At 41.7% G+C, this 23477-nt stretch overlaps 1 pseudogene; it reads right to left on the bottom strand.

Moving 5' to 3' along the window:
- Nucleotides 1-801: 801 nt before the first annotated feature.
- The window catches only part of LOC125363003, a 71809-nt pseudogene continuing 49133 nt past the window's right edge, over nucleotides 802-23477 (bottom strand).

Raw genomic sequence — 23477 nt, forward strand, 5'->3', positions numbered from 1 at the left:
GTTCTGGTAAGCATGATAACCAAGCTTCTCACTGTTCCAACCCACCTATCAGCAGCTTTGAAGCTTGACTTTTAAAATTTATTTTTTAATCTCTATGGTGCTTGTCCCTACCTGAGAGGTTCCATTTTTGCTTACTTTTCTATCTCTCTCTCAGAATGAAGGTTTCTGGGAAAAATGTTTTTCTTTCCAAATTCCTGGTTTCATAAGGGCTGCTTTATTTATTGATTTACTTATTTTTGAGAACAAAGGTCCCACAGAATTAGCTTCATAAAAAACTACTAAAGCTATTACACTAATTATTTTTCTAAAGGATACATCTGACATGTCAACTCTCACGCACAAAAACAGTGTTACATTTGTGTGTAACAGTCCCATACAGCACTCTCATGTGGGGTATGACATCCATACTTCTAACTCAAAGCTGCTCTCAAGTGCTACAACTAAACGCATGAGACTGCCTTTGCAGTTAGGGAAGCAGCTACTAAAATCATGTATAAATAGGAAGAACTGTGTACTATCGACGTAACGATATTATTTTGAACACAGTTGATACAAATCATATCAAAATTAACAGCAAAATTACAGGGTAAGATTAAACAAAACTATTGGGACCATCAAAGACAGTGAAAATGGAACTAGGTACAGGACAATATGAATTGATGAACATGGGAAGGACAAGGCAGGGAGAACACTGGGCATGGCTGAAGATAGTAGGGGAGAGGATCTGGTGAAAATTTGATCTTGAGACATGTGCCCAGGTAAAGAAATAATGGAGTAAGATCTCTAAGCCCCACTATGTGCTTAAGAGTCATCCTTGCCATTGGCGCTGTCTCTTTCGTCCTCTCCTTCCTCAGCCTCGCTTCATCATCCTTGATCAACTCCAGCTGGTCTCCCCCTGACTCCCATCTTCATGATCATCCTCATCCAGCAGGTCCCCTCCTCAGCAGAGTCATCTGCACCTCCCTCAGACTCCATCTTGACTAGTCACCTCTTTCTTCAGGGAGCTGCTGCTTTGTTCTTCTGACTTATTCTTCACCTCTACTGCTTGTCTGCTCTGTTTCTTTTCAAGCCTCCCCATTGCCCCACCCCTGCCAGCCTGTCCAGTCAAGAATACACTTTTTGTTTAATCTGGGTCAATTCCTTTGTAATGGCTTGAAGGTCATCTCCTTCCAACTTTCCAGGCCTGGAAGAAGGTCCTTGCTGTCCACTCTTAGAATTGAAGCCACTGGTGTTTAGAGAGCACTACAGCCCGAGTGTGGGGCACACCCGGACACCTTGCATCATCACGAGGCGGTCCTAGCTGGCACCGCCTCTTTTCCCAGCCCTGGGACCGCGTGGCTGCTAGCCCTGCCTCCCACCGCAGACCCCGTGGCGCCAAGATGGCGCCAGGGGAGGAACCAAGCGGTGGTCCTGAGGGCTGTGACGTAGATGTAGGCCGCCCCTTAGGGAGGTCCCTCGGAGCTCCACCCTGATGGATAGCTCAGGCATCAAATCACAGCCCCTACGTAGGTGCACGGATCCCTCCCCTTCCGCTGCCCTCCAACCTGTGTAAAAGAACAGATCTTTTCCGGAATGAACGAGTTGGCTTGACCTGCGCCCAGGCTGCCTGTCTGTCCTCTGTGGAGAGGGGGTCTGGGTGGTGGTCTGTCAGCCCCCTATATCCTCTTCCTGGACCCGTCCGGGTGGGGTGTGCTATCCCGTCTCTCCTGCAGGACAGGAGAGCGCGGGAGGCTAAAAACCCCTGGCACGGGAGCCATAGGAGGCAGTGGGGGCAGAGTGCTGGGTAACTGTACATCCTGTCATAATAATCCCATTGAGAGTCATAGTCTAAATTGAACGAGGAGTGGTACATCTCTGCTGCAGACCTTTTGCACCTGCTTTTCCTTCATTCACTTTTTGGCTCTGTAGCCAGATTAATATCCAAAACCCAGCCAGCAAATCTGCCATCCTCTCCTGCTACAGCAACCCAAGCATTTCTCTCATTAACTTACTGCACAAAGGCAAAGCCCTTATAAGCAGAGCAGCCCACAAGTTTTCTGTACTTCGAGAAGATTGTTTCCACATCAAACTTCTTGACCACAAGTGTATTGAGATTCTCAGTGACTACACGGCAGTTTATGAAATGAGGATCTGTCTTGTTGGTAACATTGCTGGCCCTTGTATGTGCTGAAGGTGGGAGAGAAAAGATATTCTATTTGAATCTCCTACTCCCCACTTGCTGCTTGAGGTCACCAATGAGGATACAACCATATAGTCTTTGTTTCATCTCAAAATGTGGAAAACATTTTTTTTAATGCCAACATCTTGTAAGTACCCAATAAATATTTGTGGAATGAACAAGTGAAAAAGAACTACATTTTCTCTAGCAACAATTTCTCTTCTAAGCATCCATATCATACTTAGAAGTAGTTTATGGAAGGGAGGTACTTTGTTTTGCTTATTTCTGTGCCTCTTATAGTTGTACTGGACATCCAATAAACATTCATAGAATGCATGCATGATTGTAGTGTAGAGGAAATATCATAGACTTGGGAGATGATTGAGCTGAGTTCAAATTCTAGCTTAATCTTGGATTAGTATTGAGACAGGAGCCATGTTTGTAAGCCTTGCTGAGCTGTCATTTTCTAGTAAGGGGACAAAGATTCTGTCTTCAAATGACTGGTCTAAGGATTATATGAGATAGCCTAAGTAAACCTCTGTCTGTAGGACTTTCACCGTGTTAGAGATGCAATAGATTGATGCCAAGGTTGTTCATCTTGACTGTCACGCTCTTATTTTCTTTCTTTTCATTCTTCCAACTTCCCACTTCATAGCTTCCTTAATGTCAATGGAAGGCACTCACCAAGGCTTGGTACCTAAACTCTTCACTGCCCCACATTCCTGGTCCTATAGTAAGTGAGGTTCCCAGAATTATCCCAGGAACTTAAGAAAGGAGGAAGAACATATGTACATTCATCTTTGAAGCATCTCAAAAGTAAGCCTATAACAAACAGAATCAAACTACATTGCCTCTAGCTTCACTTCTTCTCTGTACCATTGTAATTGTATCATTGTTTTCTTACTTTGATGCATATGTCCCCTAAATTCTATTCATCATCAGACAGTCAGAATATTCCTTTAAAGAAGCCAGTCATCTTGTGTGTCAATCTTCTGCCCTATTGACTTCCACATCCTGGGGAGTAAATGCCAGAGCCTCTAATGTGGTCCATCATCCCTGCCACATCTCAGCATCCCAAAGCTCTTCAGTGTAACATTTCTCTTCTGTGTTCACTCCATACCAGCTACAAAATCCTTGCTAGACCTGGAGCCTGTTTTCATGTGTAGTCCAGCCCCAAGACTTCTGCACCTACTTTTCCTTCTTACTGGAATCCTCTTTCCTAACTTACCTCTCATCAACTTTGCTCAAAAGTTCATCTCTGTGAAATTCTCTGTTGTCCTCCTCTATTTAAAAAATATTGATGCTCCCACCTTACTTTATTATTATTTCTCCATCACCCATTCATCATCGGACAAACTGTATGTTGTAATTATTAGTTTAGTTATTACTCCAGGCTGGAATATCAGTACTACAAGAAGGGACATTGTTGTTGTTTTTGTTTTCTGCTGTATTGTTAAGTTCTGGTACATAGTAAATAATGTCAAATGTAGTAAATGAAGTAAATGTTTGATTATGAAGTAAATGTTTGAATGGATGAATGAATGATGGTAGGGGCTGGCTTAGGGCAACCTGTGTTTCCACGTGAGAATAAGCACTGGAAAGGAAAAGGGACAAGTGAAGGGTTTACATTCTATTTCTGTGTGCTCAGACTTGGCTAGCTAGTGGCTCATATTCCTATCATCTGACCTGCTGACAGCTGACACCCTAGTGAAGCAATGTGCTAGAATGAGCCATGTTTTGAAATGCTGGAACACCTCCACATGTCACTGTGACCTCGGAAGTGGCATCCATGATCCCTTGTTACATAGTGCCCCAGCGTAGTTAACTGAAGGTGGATACCCTCCCAGGGATACTCCCCAGATCTCAAGGACAGGTATGAGGAATGAAATATGCCCAGAATGCCTCCTGGTAAAGCAGAGATAATTGCTCTGTCACCTCTTGGATCGTACTTTCTCAGACTTGACAGAGAGAATTGACTGCATATGTTTAAAATGTCCCTTTAAGAGTTCATCAGATGCCAGCGGGGGTGGGGGGTGGGGGGGAAGAATTAATGAGGCAAAGAAGAACTTGGAAGTTAAGTCATCATCTTCAACTTTGTGTTTCATCATCTTCAACCTTCAGCCTTGCTCCTCTGGGTCTCTTGGTCACATGAAAGCTCTTTCCTTGTGCTTTTGTTCCTCACCCTGCTGAGTGGCTGCCTGGCTTCCATTAGCATAGCTGGACTGCTTCCACCACTCAGAGAGTGGGTTAGAAAACTTCCTTCCTCACAGAGATGGCTTGGGGAGTGAATAAGTGTAATCGAATTGCAAAAGAGCAGAAAGAGAGATATAGGGTGGAATTGAGGCAGTCACGACCTCATTTAACTTGATTTTATTTTACCCCAGAAAGGGAGTCTTTTGGAGCAGGATTTGAGATGGAATCTCCTTTCAGATGTTAGGCCCCATTGGATAGCGTTGATCCCTGCTGCAAAGCCCTTTGCTGGTCCTTGTTCCTCACTGGCTCCTGGGACACCAGCTGCTGTGGCACAGCCTCTAACCCAGAGCGTTTTCTTCCTGTCCTTGATCTTCTTGGGGAAGCTCAGGCTCGAGCTGCCTGTCATCCATGTAGCTGATTCTCTGTATCAAATTCTTTTTCATTTGAGAGACCATTTTTTGTTTCTTTCATTTTCTTGACTGCACCCTCATGGTTCAGCTCAAACAATGTTTACGTTTTATAAAGATAGGACTACTTGTGTCATTGTTCTGAAGATATTTTTCAGTACATTGTTAGGTTTTTAAAGTAGGTAGCCGGTAAAGGAGAACGCCATGTGGTGTTCAGGCAGGAGAGAAAGTTTATTACCGAACTGCTGGCTTGTGGCCAAGATGATCCATGGCTGGAGAGAAGGGAGAGAGAGAGCGACCCCCACCCAGCCCTGCCTTATATCTAGGGCAGGGGCAAGGGGTGTGGCCAGGTGGATTAGGATGTGACCTCAGGGAAAGGGGAGGTAACTGCCTCCAGGTCTGCAGGTTACCCAGGTAACTGGGTGGAGACTTAATGAGGTGGGGGCATCTGCATGTAGCCCTCAGGGAGAGGACCTAACATACATAAAACTGAAATATTACCATAAGTCTGTATGGATGCAAATGCCTATGCAGGCATGTCTTTGTTTCATCTTTTTATACCATGTTGTAGATTTCCGGAACATGAACATTGGGACATTGCTTTTCTTGTTCTATATTGAAAGCTCCATAGAGAATGTTTAAATGATTACTTTTTAACTTTGTGTCCTTTTGTGTTTTCAAGCACATGTCATTAACAAGAGGCCTTAAGGTTTTCACATGTTTTTTTTTTTTTACTGTATCACAATTATTTTCTATAAAACAAGAAATTCATGGGTCATTTCAAGATTTCTACCTCTCTCTCTCTCTCTCTCTCTCTATATATATATATATATATATATATACACACACACATATATATTTGGTATTTCAAAAGCAAGACACTGTCAGCTCATTTCCCTGACCTCATATGACCTCCACTTATCTTCTTCCCCAGCCCAACCCACCACCTCCCCACAGTAGCACACAAAAGGGGCAGAGTGCGCAGATTCACTCACAGATTTAATACTTCTGGAAGAAATCTAGTAGTACTGTTTGGGTAGAATTTTACTCCTATTTTAAAACTATCAAAAATTGATTGATATTTAGCTTTCTTGACTAGCTGTACTATTGTCTTAGTCTATGCTGCTATGACAAAATTCCCTAGACTTGGAAATTTATAAGTAAGAGAAGATTATTTCTCACAGTTCTGGATGCTGAAAGTCCATTATCAAGACATCAATGTATTTTGCATCTGGTGACAGCTATCTCTCTACTTCAAAAGGCATGTGTCCTCACCATCTCCCTCAAGCCCTTTATTTATAAGCACTAATTTCAATCATGAGATTTATACTAATCATCTCCTAAAGATTTCATGTCTATTGGGCTGGAAATTAATTTCAGAAGAACAGAAATAGTCAAATCATAGAGCCTCTGAAGAAGAAAAGGTCCTCTGTTTCCTTGGAATAGTTAGATTTATTTTGTTTTTGTATTAGAAATAGTGCTAACCAAGTGTCTGATTAACAGTAACAATGGAGCCTATACTCCTAACTGGCTATTCAGACTTTCTTGAATGCAGCACCTGGTTGATATCCTCAGAGTGCTGGACCACAGCTCCTCTGCTCATTCTCAGTGGATACAGCTTCACTGCTTTCTGGCAACTCCAGAGCAATCCTCTCCTCCATAGGGCCTTCAGGACTTCCAACCCAGCATTCCATAACACCCTTAAGTACTGGTTGCTGGGGCCTTGATGGGGTTTTTAGCGTGGAGGAAGACTGGAAGCAGAAGTATCAGCAGAGAAGCTCTTAATACAATAGTTGAGGAAGAAAGGATAAACTTAAACTAAAGCAAGATAAATGGAGGGGTCTGGGGGGTGCAGGGGAGCAGGGAAGATAAACACTTATGAGGCAGGAGAGATAGGATTGAGTGGATGGGAAGAAGAGCAGCAATGAGGAGAGGAGGGTGCTGCTGAAGACAACACCCAGATCCATGAGAGCTATGGAGGATCACGAGGCTTCTGCCTCGGAAGTTGGACAAGAGTGGTAGTGATACTAGTCTTTGAGACAGAAACCCAGGAGGATGTGATGCTCGAGGGAAAGGGTGAAATTTGATTTGGACATGTGAGATGGCCTAGGGAATGCCTAGTGGAGATGTTCCATTGTCAGTCCACAGCCTGAAAATCTCATCCAGTTCAAGAAAGCATTCTTGGCTTGAGACTGATTTGGAAACCATGACTATATATTGAAGGATCATAAATTCTGAAAACACAGATACTATTTTGTCATGTATTGTAATACAGCATCAATAAATCACTTCTTATGTGCTCGACTATGTTTTTAGGCTTTACGGCCATAATTTAGAAATTGGCTAGAGTCAAAATACAGGTCAACCAGTTAGAATGTGCAAAGTATGAAGAGGAAGGCATTGCATATGGAGTCTTGGGAACTAATATTTATGAGGCAAAGAGAACAGGAGAAATATTGGGAGTGAGGTGAGATTTAAAGAACTGGGAAAGATCCAGAAGGGAGCATTGCTTCTACTTAGATTGAAGGGAAGTGGTCACAATGAATAAGGATGTGTTGGCATTACTCAGACTTGCTATCAGAACTCCTTCAGTCCAGAAGTGTTATTTCCTCTAGAGCACTGTGGGTCTTAGCCTTGATAGGGGCAAAGCTCTTTGAGAATTTGGTGGGAGCTGAGGGCCTTCTTCCATTCATGAGTAATAGTAGGAGTGGAATGCAAAGATGGAAGGATCCCAGGTTAAGTTCTTGGTATTTTGCAACAAAGTTCTTTCTGTAACCATAACATTCACTGGAAGATGTTAGTTCCCCTGCACTTTGGATGCTAAGACACTGTTATATTTTCTCTGAGAAAGCTGAAGAAAAAGAATAAAGATTATACAGCAGTGTGATATGATTAAACACATCAAAGCACAAATGACAGCGTTACCCATTAGAGGAAGGTTTTTGTTTGGTTTTTCAGTTTTCCTCTTATAGTCTTTTGGGTTTTTTTTTTTTGCACTCAGCCAGACTTTAACTTAATTTTTACAGTGCTGGTTGTCTTGCTGCTATAAATTTCTTCAGCTTATAAGAGTTTTCAGAAAACTTTGGGGGGTCATGGTTCTTCTAGAGAACATTTTGAGGCACATTTCCCCAACAGATAAAACTTACTTTCTTCATATCCCCTCCCATCCTTTTTGATTGAGACTAAAGATCATGTCTTTCAAATATTATTTAACTTTGGATTTATTAACACTATCCTTTCTCTTTCCTTCTTTTCTCTCTTGAAATAGCCTTTGGTATACAGATAATCTTCTAAGGCTCTGCCCTTGACTCCCTGCGCTTGTCAACTTTTTTCTACTCCTTTTCATTCAATTTATTCTAACAAATATTTATTGTGTGGGGGCAACTCATGGACTTGTCATTCTCAGCACTTCAATTTCTCTGTGGGGATTTATGCCTGCAAACGATACCAGCCCTGACATAGTACAATCACCCAATTCCCCTGGCTGTCATCCATGTGTCATTGAGTTATACAGCTTTTCTTCCCCTTCTAGCTGGTTCTCTGATGATTTGATTTCTCTCCTCTGGTCAAGAGATGTATCAGTTTTCCATTTCTTGGCTTCAAAGTCTAGGAACTCTTCAATTTTCAACAATAACTGAAGTGTTATTAAACAAAATAAAGAACTTCTATGTATTGTAAAAACAAAATATAGCATGAACTGAACCATGAACTGAAATCCTGATAAAAACTTCACAACTTGTGAGGTTAATATATAAATAATAATAATGTAAAGAGCAAATAAATATATAAAATAAAAAATATAAGTATATGAAATAAAAATAAATAAAATGTTTCAGACATTAACTGATCCTGGTTTTCTTTACAGTTCTTTTAGTGTTACTGTTGTTCTGTCTTCTATTATTTTCTTTTGTTATTTCCCACTTAGTTCCTTTTTCTTTTTGAAGCATAGGGTCCTCTGTGTCATTATGCTGTGCTGTTAGCTCTCCAACTATTCTACCTATGCAGGTTTGTTTATTTTTTTCAGGCAAGAGAGAAAGTTTATTACCAAATGGCTGGCCTGTGGCCCAGATGATGCATGGCTGAAGACGGGGGAGAGAAGGGCTACCTATGCATTTTTGTATAAAAATATTATATGAGAACTCTCCCCAGAAGATAACAATTTTCCTAAGGCTTTGCACACATTTAACATGTAGATTATTTAATGTCAAAACATTCAAATTTCCTTGTCTCAGTATATAGAGTTTTAAAAATGTAATTGCTCTTGAATACCATCTGGTTAAGCTTGGGAAATTTTCAACAGAAATAAAGATGTTGTTAATAGCTAGCTTCAGACTTGCCCTGCACGTACTGTGTTGCAAATCCTGTGTCATGACTGAATTTCCCTTCCCCTTGGATCTATAGTTCTCCCTTTTGTATAATGGCACCAGTGAGATCAGAATAATACTCCAACCAATCTACCCCAAACTGAGATATTCTGGCAATAGATCCACATTCAAGGCCCCACTCGGCATACCGAGGGACTGATGGCCTGAGGCTGGTGATGGTGGGCTTGAGAAAGGTGATTCGTGGCCTAGAGTTGGGTCTGGTTCCATCAGTTTGTTTGGCTTTTCACTAAACATTATTTTTCCATGAGGGTATTTATCATAATAGGCATATGTTTTTAATGTATCAATCAGGAGGGTGTGTGGTCTTGTTTGTTCTTGATTAAAAAGCCTATGTCATATAAGAATGATTTCAAAGTTGCAGTAATAATTGGAGCAATGAGATGGTAAGGGAAATTAAAGGATGCAGCTTTCTTTCAGAAACAAAAAAGGAATGTGGTGACCACATGTATTCTCCTCCTCTTTCTTAATAAGCATGATGAAAGATGTCATAATAAGAAACTACAGAGATTAGACATCTACTCACAACAAGCTAACGTGTGAGACTGGAGCCCTCATTTCCACACTGACTAGGGTGGGGAAGTTGGACCTTATCACATATTCTACACATCTGCAACATACACATTCCATACCTTTCTGCTGTGGTGATTCCTGGGTATAGTGACGCTGCTGGTGCCACGATGTCAGTCCCCTATCTTTGCATGTTATTGGGACTACTTGTCCACTCTCCCCACTTTTCAGCTCTTAGACTACAAGCCATAAATCAACTTGGGTTATTGCTCTTGAATGATAGCCATTTTAAGACTTTCTGTTTCAGCCTGTTTGATTTGGAAAGCTTAGACAAGTTGAGAAAGAGAAAACTGTCCCAAAGAACAAACTGTTTTTACTATACACCATGCTTCCCCCTCCCTCTCCCTTCCTTCTTTTCTTCCCCCTCCTTTTTTTTTTTTTTCAAAACATCTTGTCAGGCATATTGATGAGCAAGAAAAAAAATCCAGTGCTTTTGGTCAGTACATACTTACTGACCTGACCCTCTTTATGTCTTTCTGAGGCCTGTTCAGTGGGCTCATCATAAATATACTAACCATCTGCTTCTCAGTTCAGCTTTCTGTGTTATTGGCCAATTGCCACTGGTTTAACTAGCTTTTGTGCCTGTGAATACAGTGCTGTCTTTATGGATTACTAATAATGAACACAATGATGTGGTGATAATGACTAGTCCCTACTAGGAATTTGAGTAAATTCAGTTGTAGTTCATGAGTGCAAATAGGAGAAAAGAGAAAGTGATTCTATGGGAAAATAAGCTGTATAAACAAAGAACCTAACTCCAGTATACACCATACTCTGTATGCTGGAATGGAAATCAATGTGGTGTGAATAGCAGGGATGTGTTATGAACAGAAGTGTGTATTTTTTCTAAGGGCCTTACAAGAAAGGTTGATGCTATACAGCCACTGCACAGGTGGAGAAAGAATTAGACAACACAGTCCTCTCTTTAGAATAGAAAGCTTTTATTCTGACCAGTTGTTTATGAGACTGTGACTTTCAGTTTCTTGTTAATTTATTCTGCTAGATGACTAACACACTTTTAACTAGAACACATTTGTTTTATTTCCAATACTCATTTAAGAATTAATATCTTCATTGTGATATTCTAAGGCTCACTATCAGAGTCAGGAGAGAATCAACTAATGTATATACATTCGTGGATGTATGTATATATGTTTACATGTATCCATATATGTTTCTCCAATGTTTGTGCTGTACTTTACCTTCAAGATCTGAAATCACATCTACCTACATTACCTCATCAAATGCAGAGAGACCGTCAGCCTAGGAAGGCTCACATTTTATAAAGCTGAATTTCAAATTTCAAAATAACAGGAACACAATTGAGAAATGGTTAGTCAAAAGCAGGAATCAGTACTTTCTCAATGTAACACTTAGGTGGTTTTTATTTTTTATTTTTTTGATAGTTAATTGGACATGAGAATCTTGAGGTCTTTCCTCCCCAGGCTGGCTTTCAGCTGTGATCCTCAGATCTTGGCCTCCTGAGTAGTTGAGAGGACGGGATGGGTTAGGGCAGGGCTGCCCCAAGAAGGTGCTGTTTTGATGCAGTTGTTCTGATAATGACTTCTTGTGGCTGTTTTCTTCTTTATCTGGCAAATTCCTGTTTATCGTTTAAGATAGACTGCTACTGCTGCCCCTGAATCCTTCCCATTCTTGGTTTTATTCCCCTCTCCTTCCTCTGCTCCCCAAGGAATACATTTGAAAGGAAGTATCTTGACTGGATAGCTTTGAAGACCATTTCTAGGTGTTTTTTTTTTTTTTTAATATTTTCTAGTTCTTTGACTCCTTTAAGCACCCCTGTCCCTTGATTTTGAACCCATATTAGATTTTCAGATAGAGAACATGGAGACAACCTCTCTCTTTTGTAAACTGGTCTAGTTCTGCTTGCATCTGGTGACTGGGTGGCTAGGCCCACTGTGGTGAAATGAGGACTAGAAGGACTTTGCTTTTCAAGGCTCTTCCCCTGGGCTGGGGACTACTAGAACGTGCTGGGCCCGGCATGTGCGGCCCTGCCTGTCAGGCAGCTCGCAGCTGGCATGGGAGAACTGCCATGGTTCCCACCAGCTGTGCTGCTTCTCTGCCCTTTGGAAATAGATGACCTGCGGGTTTCCAAGGCCTTGTCCTTTCCCTCTTCCACTTTCTTTTCAGTAGATGGGCACTCATAGCATCTGCCACAAAATGTGAAGGCCTGGCTTTGCTATTTTTCTTCTATAAAGTGGAGCATTTCCTAGGTCTCCAGCCTCTGGGCCACCTACCCCATGCTTGCACTCACTTGGGTGGGATCTGAATTACCAGAGTTATTTCTATACTAGAATTGTTAACTGGAGGAATGGCTAGTTAATGGCTAATGAAATGGCTAATCGAATGTCACCCTGCCTGAAATATACTCCACACCGCTTTCTATATACCTTTTCTATTTATCACTATTATTATCTTTAAGTAGTTGTACAAAGGAATTGCTATAGAACAAAGAAGTTTGTGACAACAATGTATCTTGATCAGTGTCACCCCATTCAACATTCCCACCCATCCCTCCCCTCCCCATCCCTCCCCTCACTCTTCTCAATTTTGTAGGATATACATTGGATTCTTGTCTGCATTCTCCCCCTCTTGTCCTCTTCATTCTATTTATTTTTTTCTCTTGCCTTTTGTGTTAAGCTGTATCTTGTGACTAGGAATCTTAACTCTTTATTATGGATGCTCAGGTTTGATGTGTTGCTACATTTCAGAGTCAAAAGAGTGCCTGACACAAAGATAGTGAATGCATAAGGCCTCAGGTTCCCTGAGCTCAGATTCTCAGCATAGCACCCCATTCCTTTATGCCTCAGGCTGGGGTTGAGGAGTAGGAAAGAAGGGGAAAATGAAGCAGAAGCTCCAGCTGGAGGGTAGAATTGGTGCAGAAGGCATTTGTTCTTTACTTTTGGGTTGGGACTCTTTGAGAAGACTCAGTTCTCTGCTGCTAAGAAAATGGAGCTGCTTGGAGTGTTCAGGAGACCTTGATGACTCAGCACTGCTTCGTTTTCCTTATGCTCTACCATGGACAGGACAAGGAAGCGACATTGTGTCTAGTTCAGTGAGACAGCCTGCATCTTTCATGTCTCTAAAGGCTCGGTCCTAGCTTGGCTCACATGGTAGAATGCCAGCCTTGAATGAAAAAGCTAAGGAAAAGCACCCAGGCCCAGAGTTTAAGGCCTAGGACACAAACGAACAAAACCCCCAACACAATGAGACATTTTGTATGGTTACATCACCCCCACCCTGCTTTTGTATTTCTATTTTCTTGTTTAGTGTGGAAGTGGGATAAATGATTGCTTTCTTTACCTGGAGGAGATCTAGGACTTTATTCACATGGTGAAATGGAGGAGTGTCTCAAGATAATGTTACCTCCATCTGCCACCCACATCTGGATTACATTAATGACAAGCCAAGGCCAAGCCTCATACCTTTCCTCTTCTCTCTCTGTGTCTCAGGGTGATCTTCTTTCTGAAGCATTTTAAGTTTTCATTGCTTAGGTGGAGCTGTTTTCTCTTCTTCTCAGAAAACATGGAGGAATGGAGGAGGGCTCGCATTCTCTGTTTGGGTTTCTCATTTCCAGGGTGGGTCCTGGCAGCTTCCAAGAATGCTTCATGAAAAACAGAAAATTCTCAGCTCAGGTCCCTATCAACGTTTTTGTTGTTGTTGTTGATATGGCAATGGAGATATTATGTGTGCAAATATTGAAAGAGTCCTCTCATTGGAAGGTTTGGGAAGCGACTTTCCATCAGGGCTGTCCCTTGCTCGTGCACTGCTCACATCTGCTGCACATCTGCCCTACTTGCTGAGCACCGGAGCACATTTTCACTGTGACCAAACATGGTCGTGGCACAGTCCATATCCCTCAGTGTGTCTTACACAGTTCCTGAGAGGCTTTAGGTGTCATGGTGTGCTCACTCACAAATTGCTTTGTGTTTTCACAGTCCAGTTATAACGATTCCACTTAATTTTTTGTATTCCTATGCATTTGTAATATGATAGGGTTTCATGATATTTCCATGTATGTATACACAGTGTACTTTGAACAATTTCACTCTCTATTGTATTCCCATTCCTTTGCTCCCTCCTTCTTCTTCAAGCAATTCTTAATTATAAGAACATGAAGCATAATTTATACCCCAAAGAAATGAAGGGAATTGTTTTGACTCATGTAACTCAGTCGTCCTGGGGCAATAACTGTGTCAGGAATGGCTGTATCCAGTAGCTCAGTTCTGTTGTCAGATTCCAGTCTTTCTCTCTTGTTAGTTCACCTTCAGATAATAACCAGAGGGCTACTGGGAGGTAGACCTATACTGTATATATACTAGAACACGAGTGAAGAGAGAGTATTTTCGGATCGCTCTGGCAGAAAAAGCTTGGGGAAGAATATGGTCAAGGGAGTTTGGGATTCTTTCTCATCACTTCCAGGTCATGGAATAGACTGATTGTCCAGGCTTGGGTCATGTACTTTGTCCAAAGGTCCATAAAAATGGGCTAAGGGGCTGAACACCAGTGACTCACACTCATAAGCCTAGCTACTCAGGGGGTTGAGATTTGAGGATTGTGGTTCAAAACCAGCTGGGGCAAGAAAGGGTTCAGGACTCTTATCTCCAATTAACCACCAACAAAGCCCATAAAAGTGGAGCTGTAGCTTAAGTAGTAGAGTGCTAACTGTGCAAAATAGCATGGGATGGAGCCTAGGCCCCTAGTTCAAGCCTCAGGACAGGCACACACACACACACACACACACACACACACACACACACACACACACACACACACACCAGCTAAAGGGTATGGGTTCTCCATAATAAAAGTAAATTATTATTATTACTTATTTTTTAGTGGTGGTACCAGGGGTTGAACTCAGGGCCTCATACTTGCTAGGAAGATGCTATATCACTTGAGCTTTAGGTGTTTTTGCTTTAGGTAATTTGAGGATAGTCTTGCAGTTTTGTTGAAATGACTTGAACTGGGATTCTCCTATTTACATGAGGGGTTGGGATGGCATGCACCACTACACCTAGCTATTGGTTGAAGTGAAGTCTTTATAACTTTTTGTTTGGGCTGGCCTGGAGCCACAATTCTGTCTCTTGAAGCAGATGAGTTCTGAGAAAGATGAATTCTGATGACAGAGAACGAAGGTGTTGGGGATAGGCATAACTTGTAGATAAGCACTAACCGCAGAAGAGTTAGAACCCATGGATACTGCTTTTTTTTTTTTTTTTTTGCCAGTCCTAGGCTGTGAACTCAGGGCCTGAGCACTGTCCCTGGCTTCTTTTTGCTCAAGGCTAGCACTCTGCCACTTGAGCCACAGCGCCCCTTCTGGCCATTTTCTGTATATGTGGTGCTGAGGAATTGAACCCAGGGCCTCATGTATACAAGGCAAGCACTCTTGCCACCAGGCCATATTCCCAGCCCATGGATGGATACTGCTTTTTGACAGGTTGGGAAATGGGACTCAATTCGTTCAGGAGAAAGGGATCTTGCAAGGGTAAGCCAGTGTAGTTACAGTGACACAGCCCCAGACTGTAGGATTGTTATGAGGCAGACACACAACCATACAGGAGATGAATGTAGTAAAGAGGCCAGTCATATATATATATATATATACATACATATATATATATATATGTATATATATACACATACATACATACATACATAAATATAGTGACATAGCATATATGTGAATATATATAAACATATATAAGTGACACAAACATGAAATTGACATCTGTTAAATAAATGCTAGTTGTTGGGTGAAAACGAATATAGGAATATATATATATATATAAATAATATAACACAAAAAGAATATAAGAGTATATATAACATAACATATATAAGAATATACAATTCTATACTTAGTGTTAATGTAAGAATATAGATGAAAAATCCCATCAAAATAGTCTCCTGTTGTTATGGGGCTGGGATTTTGAACCTATTAACCACAAAACATAATTTCTATTTTCTTAGCCACTTTTCCATTATGTTTGCACCTAAAATAAAAATATATTGTAAGATGCTAGGCACCAGTGGCTCATGCCTGTTATCCTAGCTGCTGAGGAGGCTGAGAGGCTGAGATCTGAGGATTGTGGTTTGAAGCCAGCCCCAGCAGAAAAGTCCCTGTGAGACTCATCTCCAATTAACCGCTCAAAAACTGGAAGTGGAGTTGTGGCTCAAAATGGTAGAGTGCTAGCTTTGAGCAAAAGAGCTCAGGGACAGTGCCTAGGACTTGAGTTCAAGCCCCACAATTGGCCCATATATTACACTAATAAATTAACTTTTTAAAGTTGCTCACAGATAACTTTTGTCAGTTACTGAAGTCAGTAACAACTAAAATGCCTAAGGACTTTATGAAGACCTCAGGTCAGGACAGTTACAGGTTTCCTTTTTATAGCCTTGATTGCCATGAGAAGATACATCCTGAAGTCTTGGTTTATTACAAAAGATGAACGTCAGTTCAGCAGTGTCAGTAAGAAGTCATTGGCTCAGTTGGGAAGACCAAGTAGCGTTATCACCTAGGAAAAAAGTACCCATGCTCTCGTCCTATGCCAAGCCGAATCATGTGCCCAGTCCTACTTGTTCCTCTCAGATCTGAGGCAGCCTCAGAGCTCTGGTGCATGCTTCTATGGGGGCAACCTGTCCTTTTAAAGCAGAGCACTGTACCGAATCTATTTTCGTCTCATTGGCTTTTCTTCCCTCCCCTGTTAAATAAATTGGCTGCTTGCTAAAATAAATAAATAAAAAGTCTCCTGTTTGATTGTGCATTTACCTTCCCTTTATAACCACTGGTTATTATGATTTGTCCCTTGTAGGTGACTGGGTAATACTTCTTCCTTCTCCCCTCTTATAACTATAACCCTATATCCCTGTTCCCTTCCACATCCCCTCCCCACTGCTCCAACTCTACCCTTCCGTACACTTCCTTCCACCCCTGCACCCAAACACAAGCACAGTTCCTTCATACCCCCCCCCTTTACTCCTTACTCCCCACACATCCACATGCACCCACACTCTTCTGCTTGGTGGCAGCAGGGAGCCTGCTCACACTGGGCATCAGACAGCTGGCCCAGTGGGTTTTGAGTGTAACATGCATGAATCCCCCCATCACCCCATGCATTGGCTGCTACTCCAGGAAGCCCAGGTGTGAGTGGAAAGGTGTCCTCCCAGAGTTGTGCAATTGCAGTTAAAAAAAATCAAGAATGGAGAAGATGAGACACATAGAGAGCTCTATTCATTGAATGCAAGCTATGTGCTGTCTGCTTCATAAATGAGTCGCTTATAGTGGGCAGAGAAAACGCTTAAATAACCAAGGCTCCAAGGGATACATAACATATGTGACATCTTTCATTCAGCTTTGCAAATCTCATTGCAAACTCAGCTTTGCAAGTCTCAAGTCTGCCTGATTTGTCCTAGATTTTCAAGAGCTACAGGTTTAAATATTAACATTTTCATCTGGCTAGCAATCCAGGAGTGGTCCACAAAATTAAGATTCCATTGTAACACATTGTTTGTTGGGAGGGGGCACACCAGTATGGGGGCTTGAACTAGGTGCTGTCTTAGCTTTTTTTTCTCTGGGTCTGGGTGCGGTCTCTTTGCTTTCTGCTCAAGGAGAGCACGCTACTACTCAGATCACAGCTCTCCTTTTGGCTTGTTGGTGGCCAGTTGAAGACAAGCATCTCACAGACTGTTTCAGATGGCTTCGAACCATGATTTTCAGATCTCAGCCTCTTCAATAGCTAAGATTACAGGTGTGAGCCACTGGCACCTGGATCCATCCATTCTTGAAAGCCAAAGTTTGGGAAATGAGAATTTGGTAAACAAATCAGGTTTATTCAAGACCTGGCATTCTGGTAGAATGCTGGGGAACCATCGTTCCCACTGAGAGCATTTTGTGGAACTCTTTTAAGGTGCAGAGGGGTGGTGGGTAAAGGTAGGAATCACCCTCCCAGAGCTACTTCCTGATATTCTTCAGACAAACATGTTACTGCTCTCCAAGTATCATTTATACATTCTGGTATAATCTGAAGTTCACATGATGGTCTCTAGCATTTAGAATGCCAGACAAAAGGAAGAGAAGTAACTGCAAACAAAGTGGCCCCTGATACCTGAAGAGAAGAGAGAAAATTACTTTCTCCTTCCCTACAGTTCAATGCACCATAATTTCATGGTCTAGGGAGAATAATGGTCTCTTTAACTCTCATAGTTCTTAACTAGAATGTTCTATAAGAATAGATTAGCAAGAGAAAAGTGGAAATTTATTAACCTGCATAACTTGTGTACACAGGGAAGAGCACCCAGAGAAACGAGCCACTCTTTAGAATAGATCCTACAAAAGATTTAACTCCAGATTTAAGTACTTTCTTTAGTGAAATTAAGAAGGGGGTAAGGAAGGCCAGGTTAAGAAGTGGCCAGGCAAACACCATTAAAAAAAGAAAAAAAGAGGGAAAGGAATTCCTGGTGTAGATCTAAGTCTGGGCCTTGTCCATTGAAAGACAGACCTGCTTTTCTTCCTGATGTGGGCAGGGGCCATACTCACAAATGGAGATGGCCCTCACAGATATGCACCTCTCCTACAAAAGAGCAGCTTTGACCCAGCAAGTCAGATTTTGTTGGCCATTTGCCCTGAGTCCCACCAGTTTATTCACTTACCAGATAAATGACATGTGGACCTTTTCCAGTTTGGGCGATTATGATTAAAGCCAATATAAACATTCACATCCACACTTTATTTGGACATATGTTTCCATTTATTTTGTACCTAGAAAAGTGTTGCTGACTCATATGGCAGGTGTTTGTGTAATGTTTTAAGGAATTTCCAAACTGTTTTCCAAAGTGGTTGGACCATTTTTAAATTTTAGGAGCAATGCACAAAAGTCTTCATTGATGAGCATCTATATCATTTTTCCTAATGTCCCTCCCCTCCCCGCCCCTCCCCTTCCCCTTGCTCACTTCTTTCCTTTTTTTTTTTTGGTATAAAAATGTATACATTTTTGTCCTGGTAATTTTTTGTCCAGGCAATTTTTTCTCATTGCACCCAGGTCATGGAATAGACTGATTGGCCAGGCCTGGGTCACGTGCTTTGTCCAAAGGTTAATAAAAATAGGCCCTTTACGTAAGCCCAGCTACTCAGGGGGCTGCGATTTGAGGATTGTGGATCAAAGCCAGCCCGTGCAAGAAAGGTGTGAGACTCTTATCTTCAAAGGTAGAAGACAGGAAAGGGGCTAAAGGAGAGGCGTGTCTGGTGGGTGAAGATTAAGGGAGAGTTGAATGACCCATCCGTGATGACTGAGTGGCCTGGGTCGGTGCTGCAGGGAAAGGTCCTCGAAGGGGAAAAAGGATCCCAATCCCGAGTAGAAGAGGAAAGTTGCACGAGTTCCTCTTTCCCACCACTAGGTGACGCCATTGATAGAGAACCCCCTGGCTGCTGGCTGCAGGAGGCGGAGAGGGCCATGGTGTGGTGGAATTCGGAGGCTGGAAGCAGGGAGCTGACCCCGAAGGTTTGTGGAGATCTGTGCCAGAATGGACGCGCTAGCAATCAGAAGAGATGTGTGTTGCACGAGAAGGCCTCACTGAGGAAGGCACTCACACGGACGGCTTGATCTTAGGGAGAATCTTTTCTGTTCTGCCAAATACCACTGAGAAGGCAGTGTCAGGACTGGGACTGGGAGTGCGGAACCCAGGGCTTGGCCCCAGAGGCCCAGAGCCTGGCTCTGCTTCTGCCAGCCCGGGTTACACCAGGCAAAGGCGCCTGAACTCTGAGCCTCAGTTTCCTTCTCTGGGCACCTCAGGGACGAGTTGCTCACTCCTCAGAGTCCATGCTAACAAGCTGTTATCACTGTTGTGAGAGTTGTTAGGGAGATGCATCTCAAAAGAAGTCATGGTTAACATGAAAACAGAATGAGCTAACAATTCCAGAATAGAAAGAGAGGAGCATTTTTGCTCAGCAAATATAATTTCTTTTGTTGAGTGTAAGGGAAATGCTATCTGCTTAGCTGAGCATCTAGATTAGTCCTGAAGATGCCTTTTGTTTTCTTAGTGAAGGAAATGACATTTCCAGCCACAGGAGACACTGCCCAATGGAGGAGGTCGGCCTTCGGTCGTGACACTTAGTTGCTCCTCATTGATAGAAAAACATCTCCAAGAACTCAGAGAACTTCATTTATTTATTCAGCAATTAATTTTTTTAAACCAGCGTTGTTTGTGCCAGGAAAATTACTCTTTCATCTTTTGTTATTTTTCTATTTTGTCATCTCTCAACACTCTCAGTGTGATAGACCATCTTAGACTTGTTCTCACACCCTTTATTTTTCCTTTGATAGTAATGAAATCTCTAATTGCTTGGTCATCATAAAGATTGTATCTTCCAGCCTGTCTGTGGCTAGGAATGCCCCAAATGTGTTTATATTTGCACAGTCGGATGCAAGCAAGCATATTGTTTGTAACAGAAGGAGAATCTTATAGGAAAGGATCTAGTCATCCTTTTCCCTTTTCTCCTTCCACTTACCTGGAAGGCAGATACAAAGGCTGGCACTCTGGCCACCATTTTGGTCTATACTACTGAAATCCACTCCCTAGAAGTGACACAATAGGAAGTGGGCAGGGGCTTAGGCCCATGATGAGTTAATTAGATTATTGCACCAGCTTCAGACTGCTGATCTCTGGATCTTTTACGTAATAGGAAACTTGTGTATATTTATATCATGGTTCACTTGTATTTTTGTCATATTCAGAGGAATTTTGTTCTGGCTATACATAACCAATAGAGAGTTATAACAAAGTTAACTAGCACATGGATAACTGTGAATGCTTGAAAAGCATAACTCATATTCACTAAGACAACCCAGTGACTTTTTTTTGTGTGTGTGTGGTTAGTATCGGTAATACCTGGCTTTAAATTCTAGGCAGCGGGATCTCTTAACTTGGATGCTCTAAACTAGAAATCAGTGCTACTCAACAAAATTCTCTGATGATGGAAGGTTTATGTCTTAGCTCTTCCTGGGGAAGCCAGCATACTGACTACTCAGCACTTGAATGTAACTCTCTTGGTTGAGAAACTGAAATTCAAATTGTTTTTCATTAATTTAAACTTGGGTGGTGGCTGCTGGATTGAAGGGGGTGGGGTGTTCCTGATTGTGAGAGTTGGACTCCTACTCAACTTATCCACCATCTTCCTGGAGCTGGAGAAAAGGAACTGAATGCTGACTATGATCAATGAAGACAGTTATAGTGAAGAGAAGGTATTTTCGAAAGAGTATGAATTGAAGGGATTCTCCTACAAAAAGATGACACCACAATGTCATGCCTTGCAATGTCTTATAATAGTTTAAGCCCTTAACACAGAAGCCTGGATTTGTTTCTTTGAGGGAGCTCTCAGTAGCCACATGTTCTAGATCTTACACTATTGTCCTGGTGGTCTCGCTGGCTTCTGGGTGAGCTCCTCTGTTTCTGGTGAACCCTGAAGTTTCTGTCCTGCAGCTCAGGTATTCTCTGGAAGTGTCAGCTCTTCAGGTGGGGTGGGGTGGGCATAGTTGTTTATTCTTGTCTCCTGGCATTCAGCTGTAGAACAGTAAATGGTTAAAGCAATTACCTTTGGTTGGTGGCTTATTAATAATCGCATGATCTATCAACAGCCTTGCAGCCAAGGCTATTATTAGCAAGGTGGACCTTGTTTATTTTCTAACTTGGCACTTCAATCAGCTTTGCAACACTTGGTGAAGTAAGGCCAGGTATTTTGGCTTTTTGTGTGTCAGAGAACATCCCCTAAAAGACTTTCGGATAAGCATGCTATAATTTAAAAAAAAGAAGCAAGAGATCTTTATAAGGTAATTTCTATTCTCTCTCTGTCACTGTGATTCTCTCTCTCCATTTCTCTCTGAGTCTTTCTCTATATTTCACTCTGTCTCTTTCTGACTCTCCTTCTACACACACACACACACACACACACACACAAACACACACACATTGTGCTAGATTCTGCAATCTTCTGACCAATGGACTTTTCTGACGTATGAATTATAGAGTTGAAGGTCTTCCACAGCCCCTGCTAGGGTTATAGAGATTAAAGCTTGACAGGTAATATAAGAGATATGTAGGAAATTCTGATTATTTTATTTTTCGAAGACCAGGCATGGAGTTCTGAATTGAACTTTTTCTTATGCCTGTCCTTTCCTTGTTGGAACCAAGGCTTACTAGAATAGCTCGAGGCAGGCTCTTCTCTTTGTTACTACAGATAAGATTCCTGCCTGAATATTTCTGTTCCTTTTTTTTTTTTTAACCTTAGAGAGCTTTGGTGCCATCCAGACTTAAGTAAGTCAAATATAGACTCTATTTACTAGCCATATGAACTTTGACAATCATTAACTTTCTCCGTGTGACTTCAGGGTGAGAAGATAATTTAATATGGCTAACACTGTTCCTACACATAATATCATTTAATACACGACATAGTTATTATTATAGGCAGGTTCAAATCAGTGAACAAACATGTTGTCATTCTTCTTATGGAAAAGCATTGAACTACTCCCTTAAGGATATTCTTAATCCAGGGTTACTGACAAGAACCTCAAAATATGTATACGTTGTATTAAAAGTGACATCGTGTTTTTGTGGATGCAAGAAATGTTGGGGGATGTTTGTTGAGAAAAATCATTTCACAGGACAAGCCTGTTGGGCAAAGGGGGAATTTGCTGTTTAGAAATCAAACTAGTCGGCTGGGTGCTGGTGGCTCATGCCTGCAATCCTAGATACTCAGGAGGCTGAGATCTGAGGATCACCATTCGAGGCTAGCCCAGACAGGAAAGTGCTTGAGACTCAACCATCAGAAAACCAGATGTGGCACTGGTGCTGTGGCTCAGGTGCACTGGAAGTGTGATAGAGTGTCAGCCTTGAGCAAAAAAGCTCTGAGACAGTGCTCCGGCCAAGTTCAAGCCCCATAACCAACAAGAACAAAAAAAAAAAAAGAAAAGAAAAGAAAACAAATTAGTCATATATACTGTTAACTATGGGGAATTTGTAATAATTATTCTTTCTTGGAAGATGAAATAAAAGCCAGATTAAATGAATATCATCATGCAAAAATCTGAACTCATCCTAAAGAGTGAGGGAAAGCTTGTTCAGGACAGGAGCTGTGTCCCTTGGGGTAGTGGAGGCAGAACTTTCAGCAAGGAAAAGGACGTTATAGAAAAACAATCAGCTCAGAGGGTCAGAGTAGGCTGAGGGTCAGACTGAACACAGAATGAAAAAGAGAACAAAAGACAGGTTCTGGAACAGGAAGATTAAAAAATATTGGTTAAATGAAAAAAGTGGTTTTCTTGCTTATTACTACATTCATGTTAAGACTGGCATACTTCCCCAAAGAAAGATTTAAATAAGGTGAACACTTAAAATGTATTTATTAAATATGTTTATGTCATAAGCAGGTAGAATATGTGATAAATCTAACCTGACATTCCTGTTTATCAGGATATAATATATATCAGAGGGGCAATTATGTGATTCCCTTCTTCTGTTTTGTAAATGGACTCCTCCTCCTTTGTGTGTGTGTGTGTGTGTGTGTGTGTGTGTATGCGTGCACGTGTGTGCGCACTAGTACTGTGATTTGAACTCAGGGCCTCACACTCTCACTTAGCTTTTTCTGCTTAAGGATGATGCTCTACACTTGAGCCACACTTTGCTTCCAGCTTTTTTGTTGGGTGATTGGAGATTAGAGTCTCTCAGATTCTGTCTGGGCTGGCTTTGAACCTCAGT

Source organism: Perognathus longimembris, chromosome 14 (assembly GCF_023159225.1).
Source record: "Perognathus longimembris pacificus isolate PPM17 chromosome 14, ASM2315922v1, whole genome shotgun sequence".
Classification (NCBI taxonomy): Eukaryota; Metazoa; Chordata; class Mammalia; order Rodentia; family Heteromyidae; genus Perognathus; species Perognathus longimembris.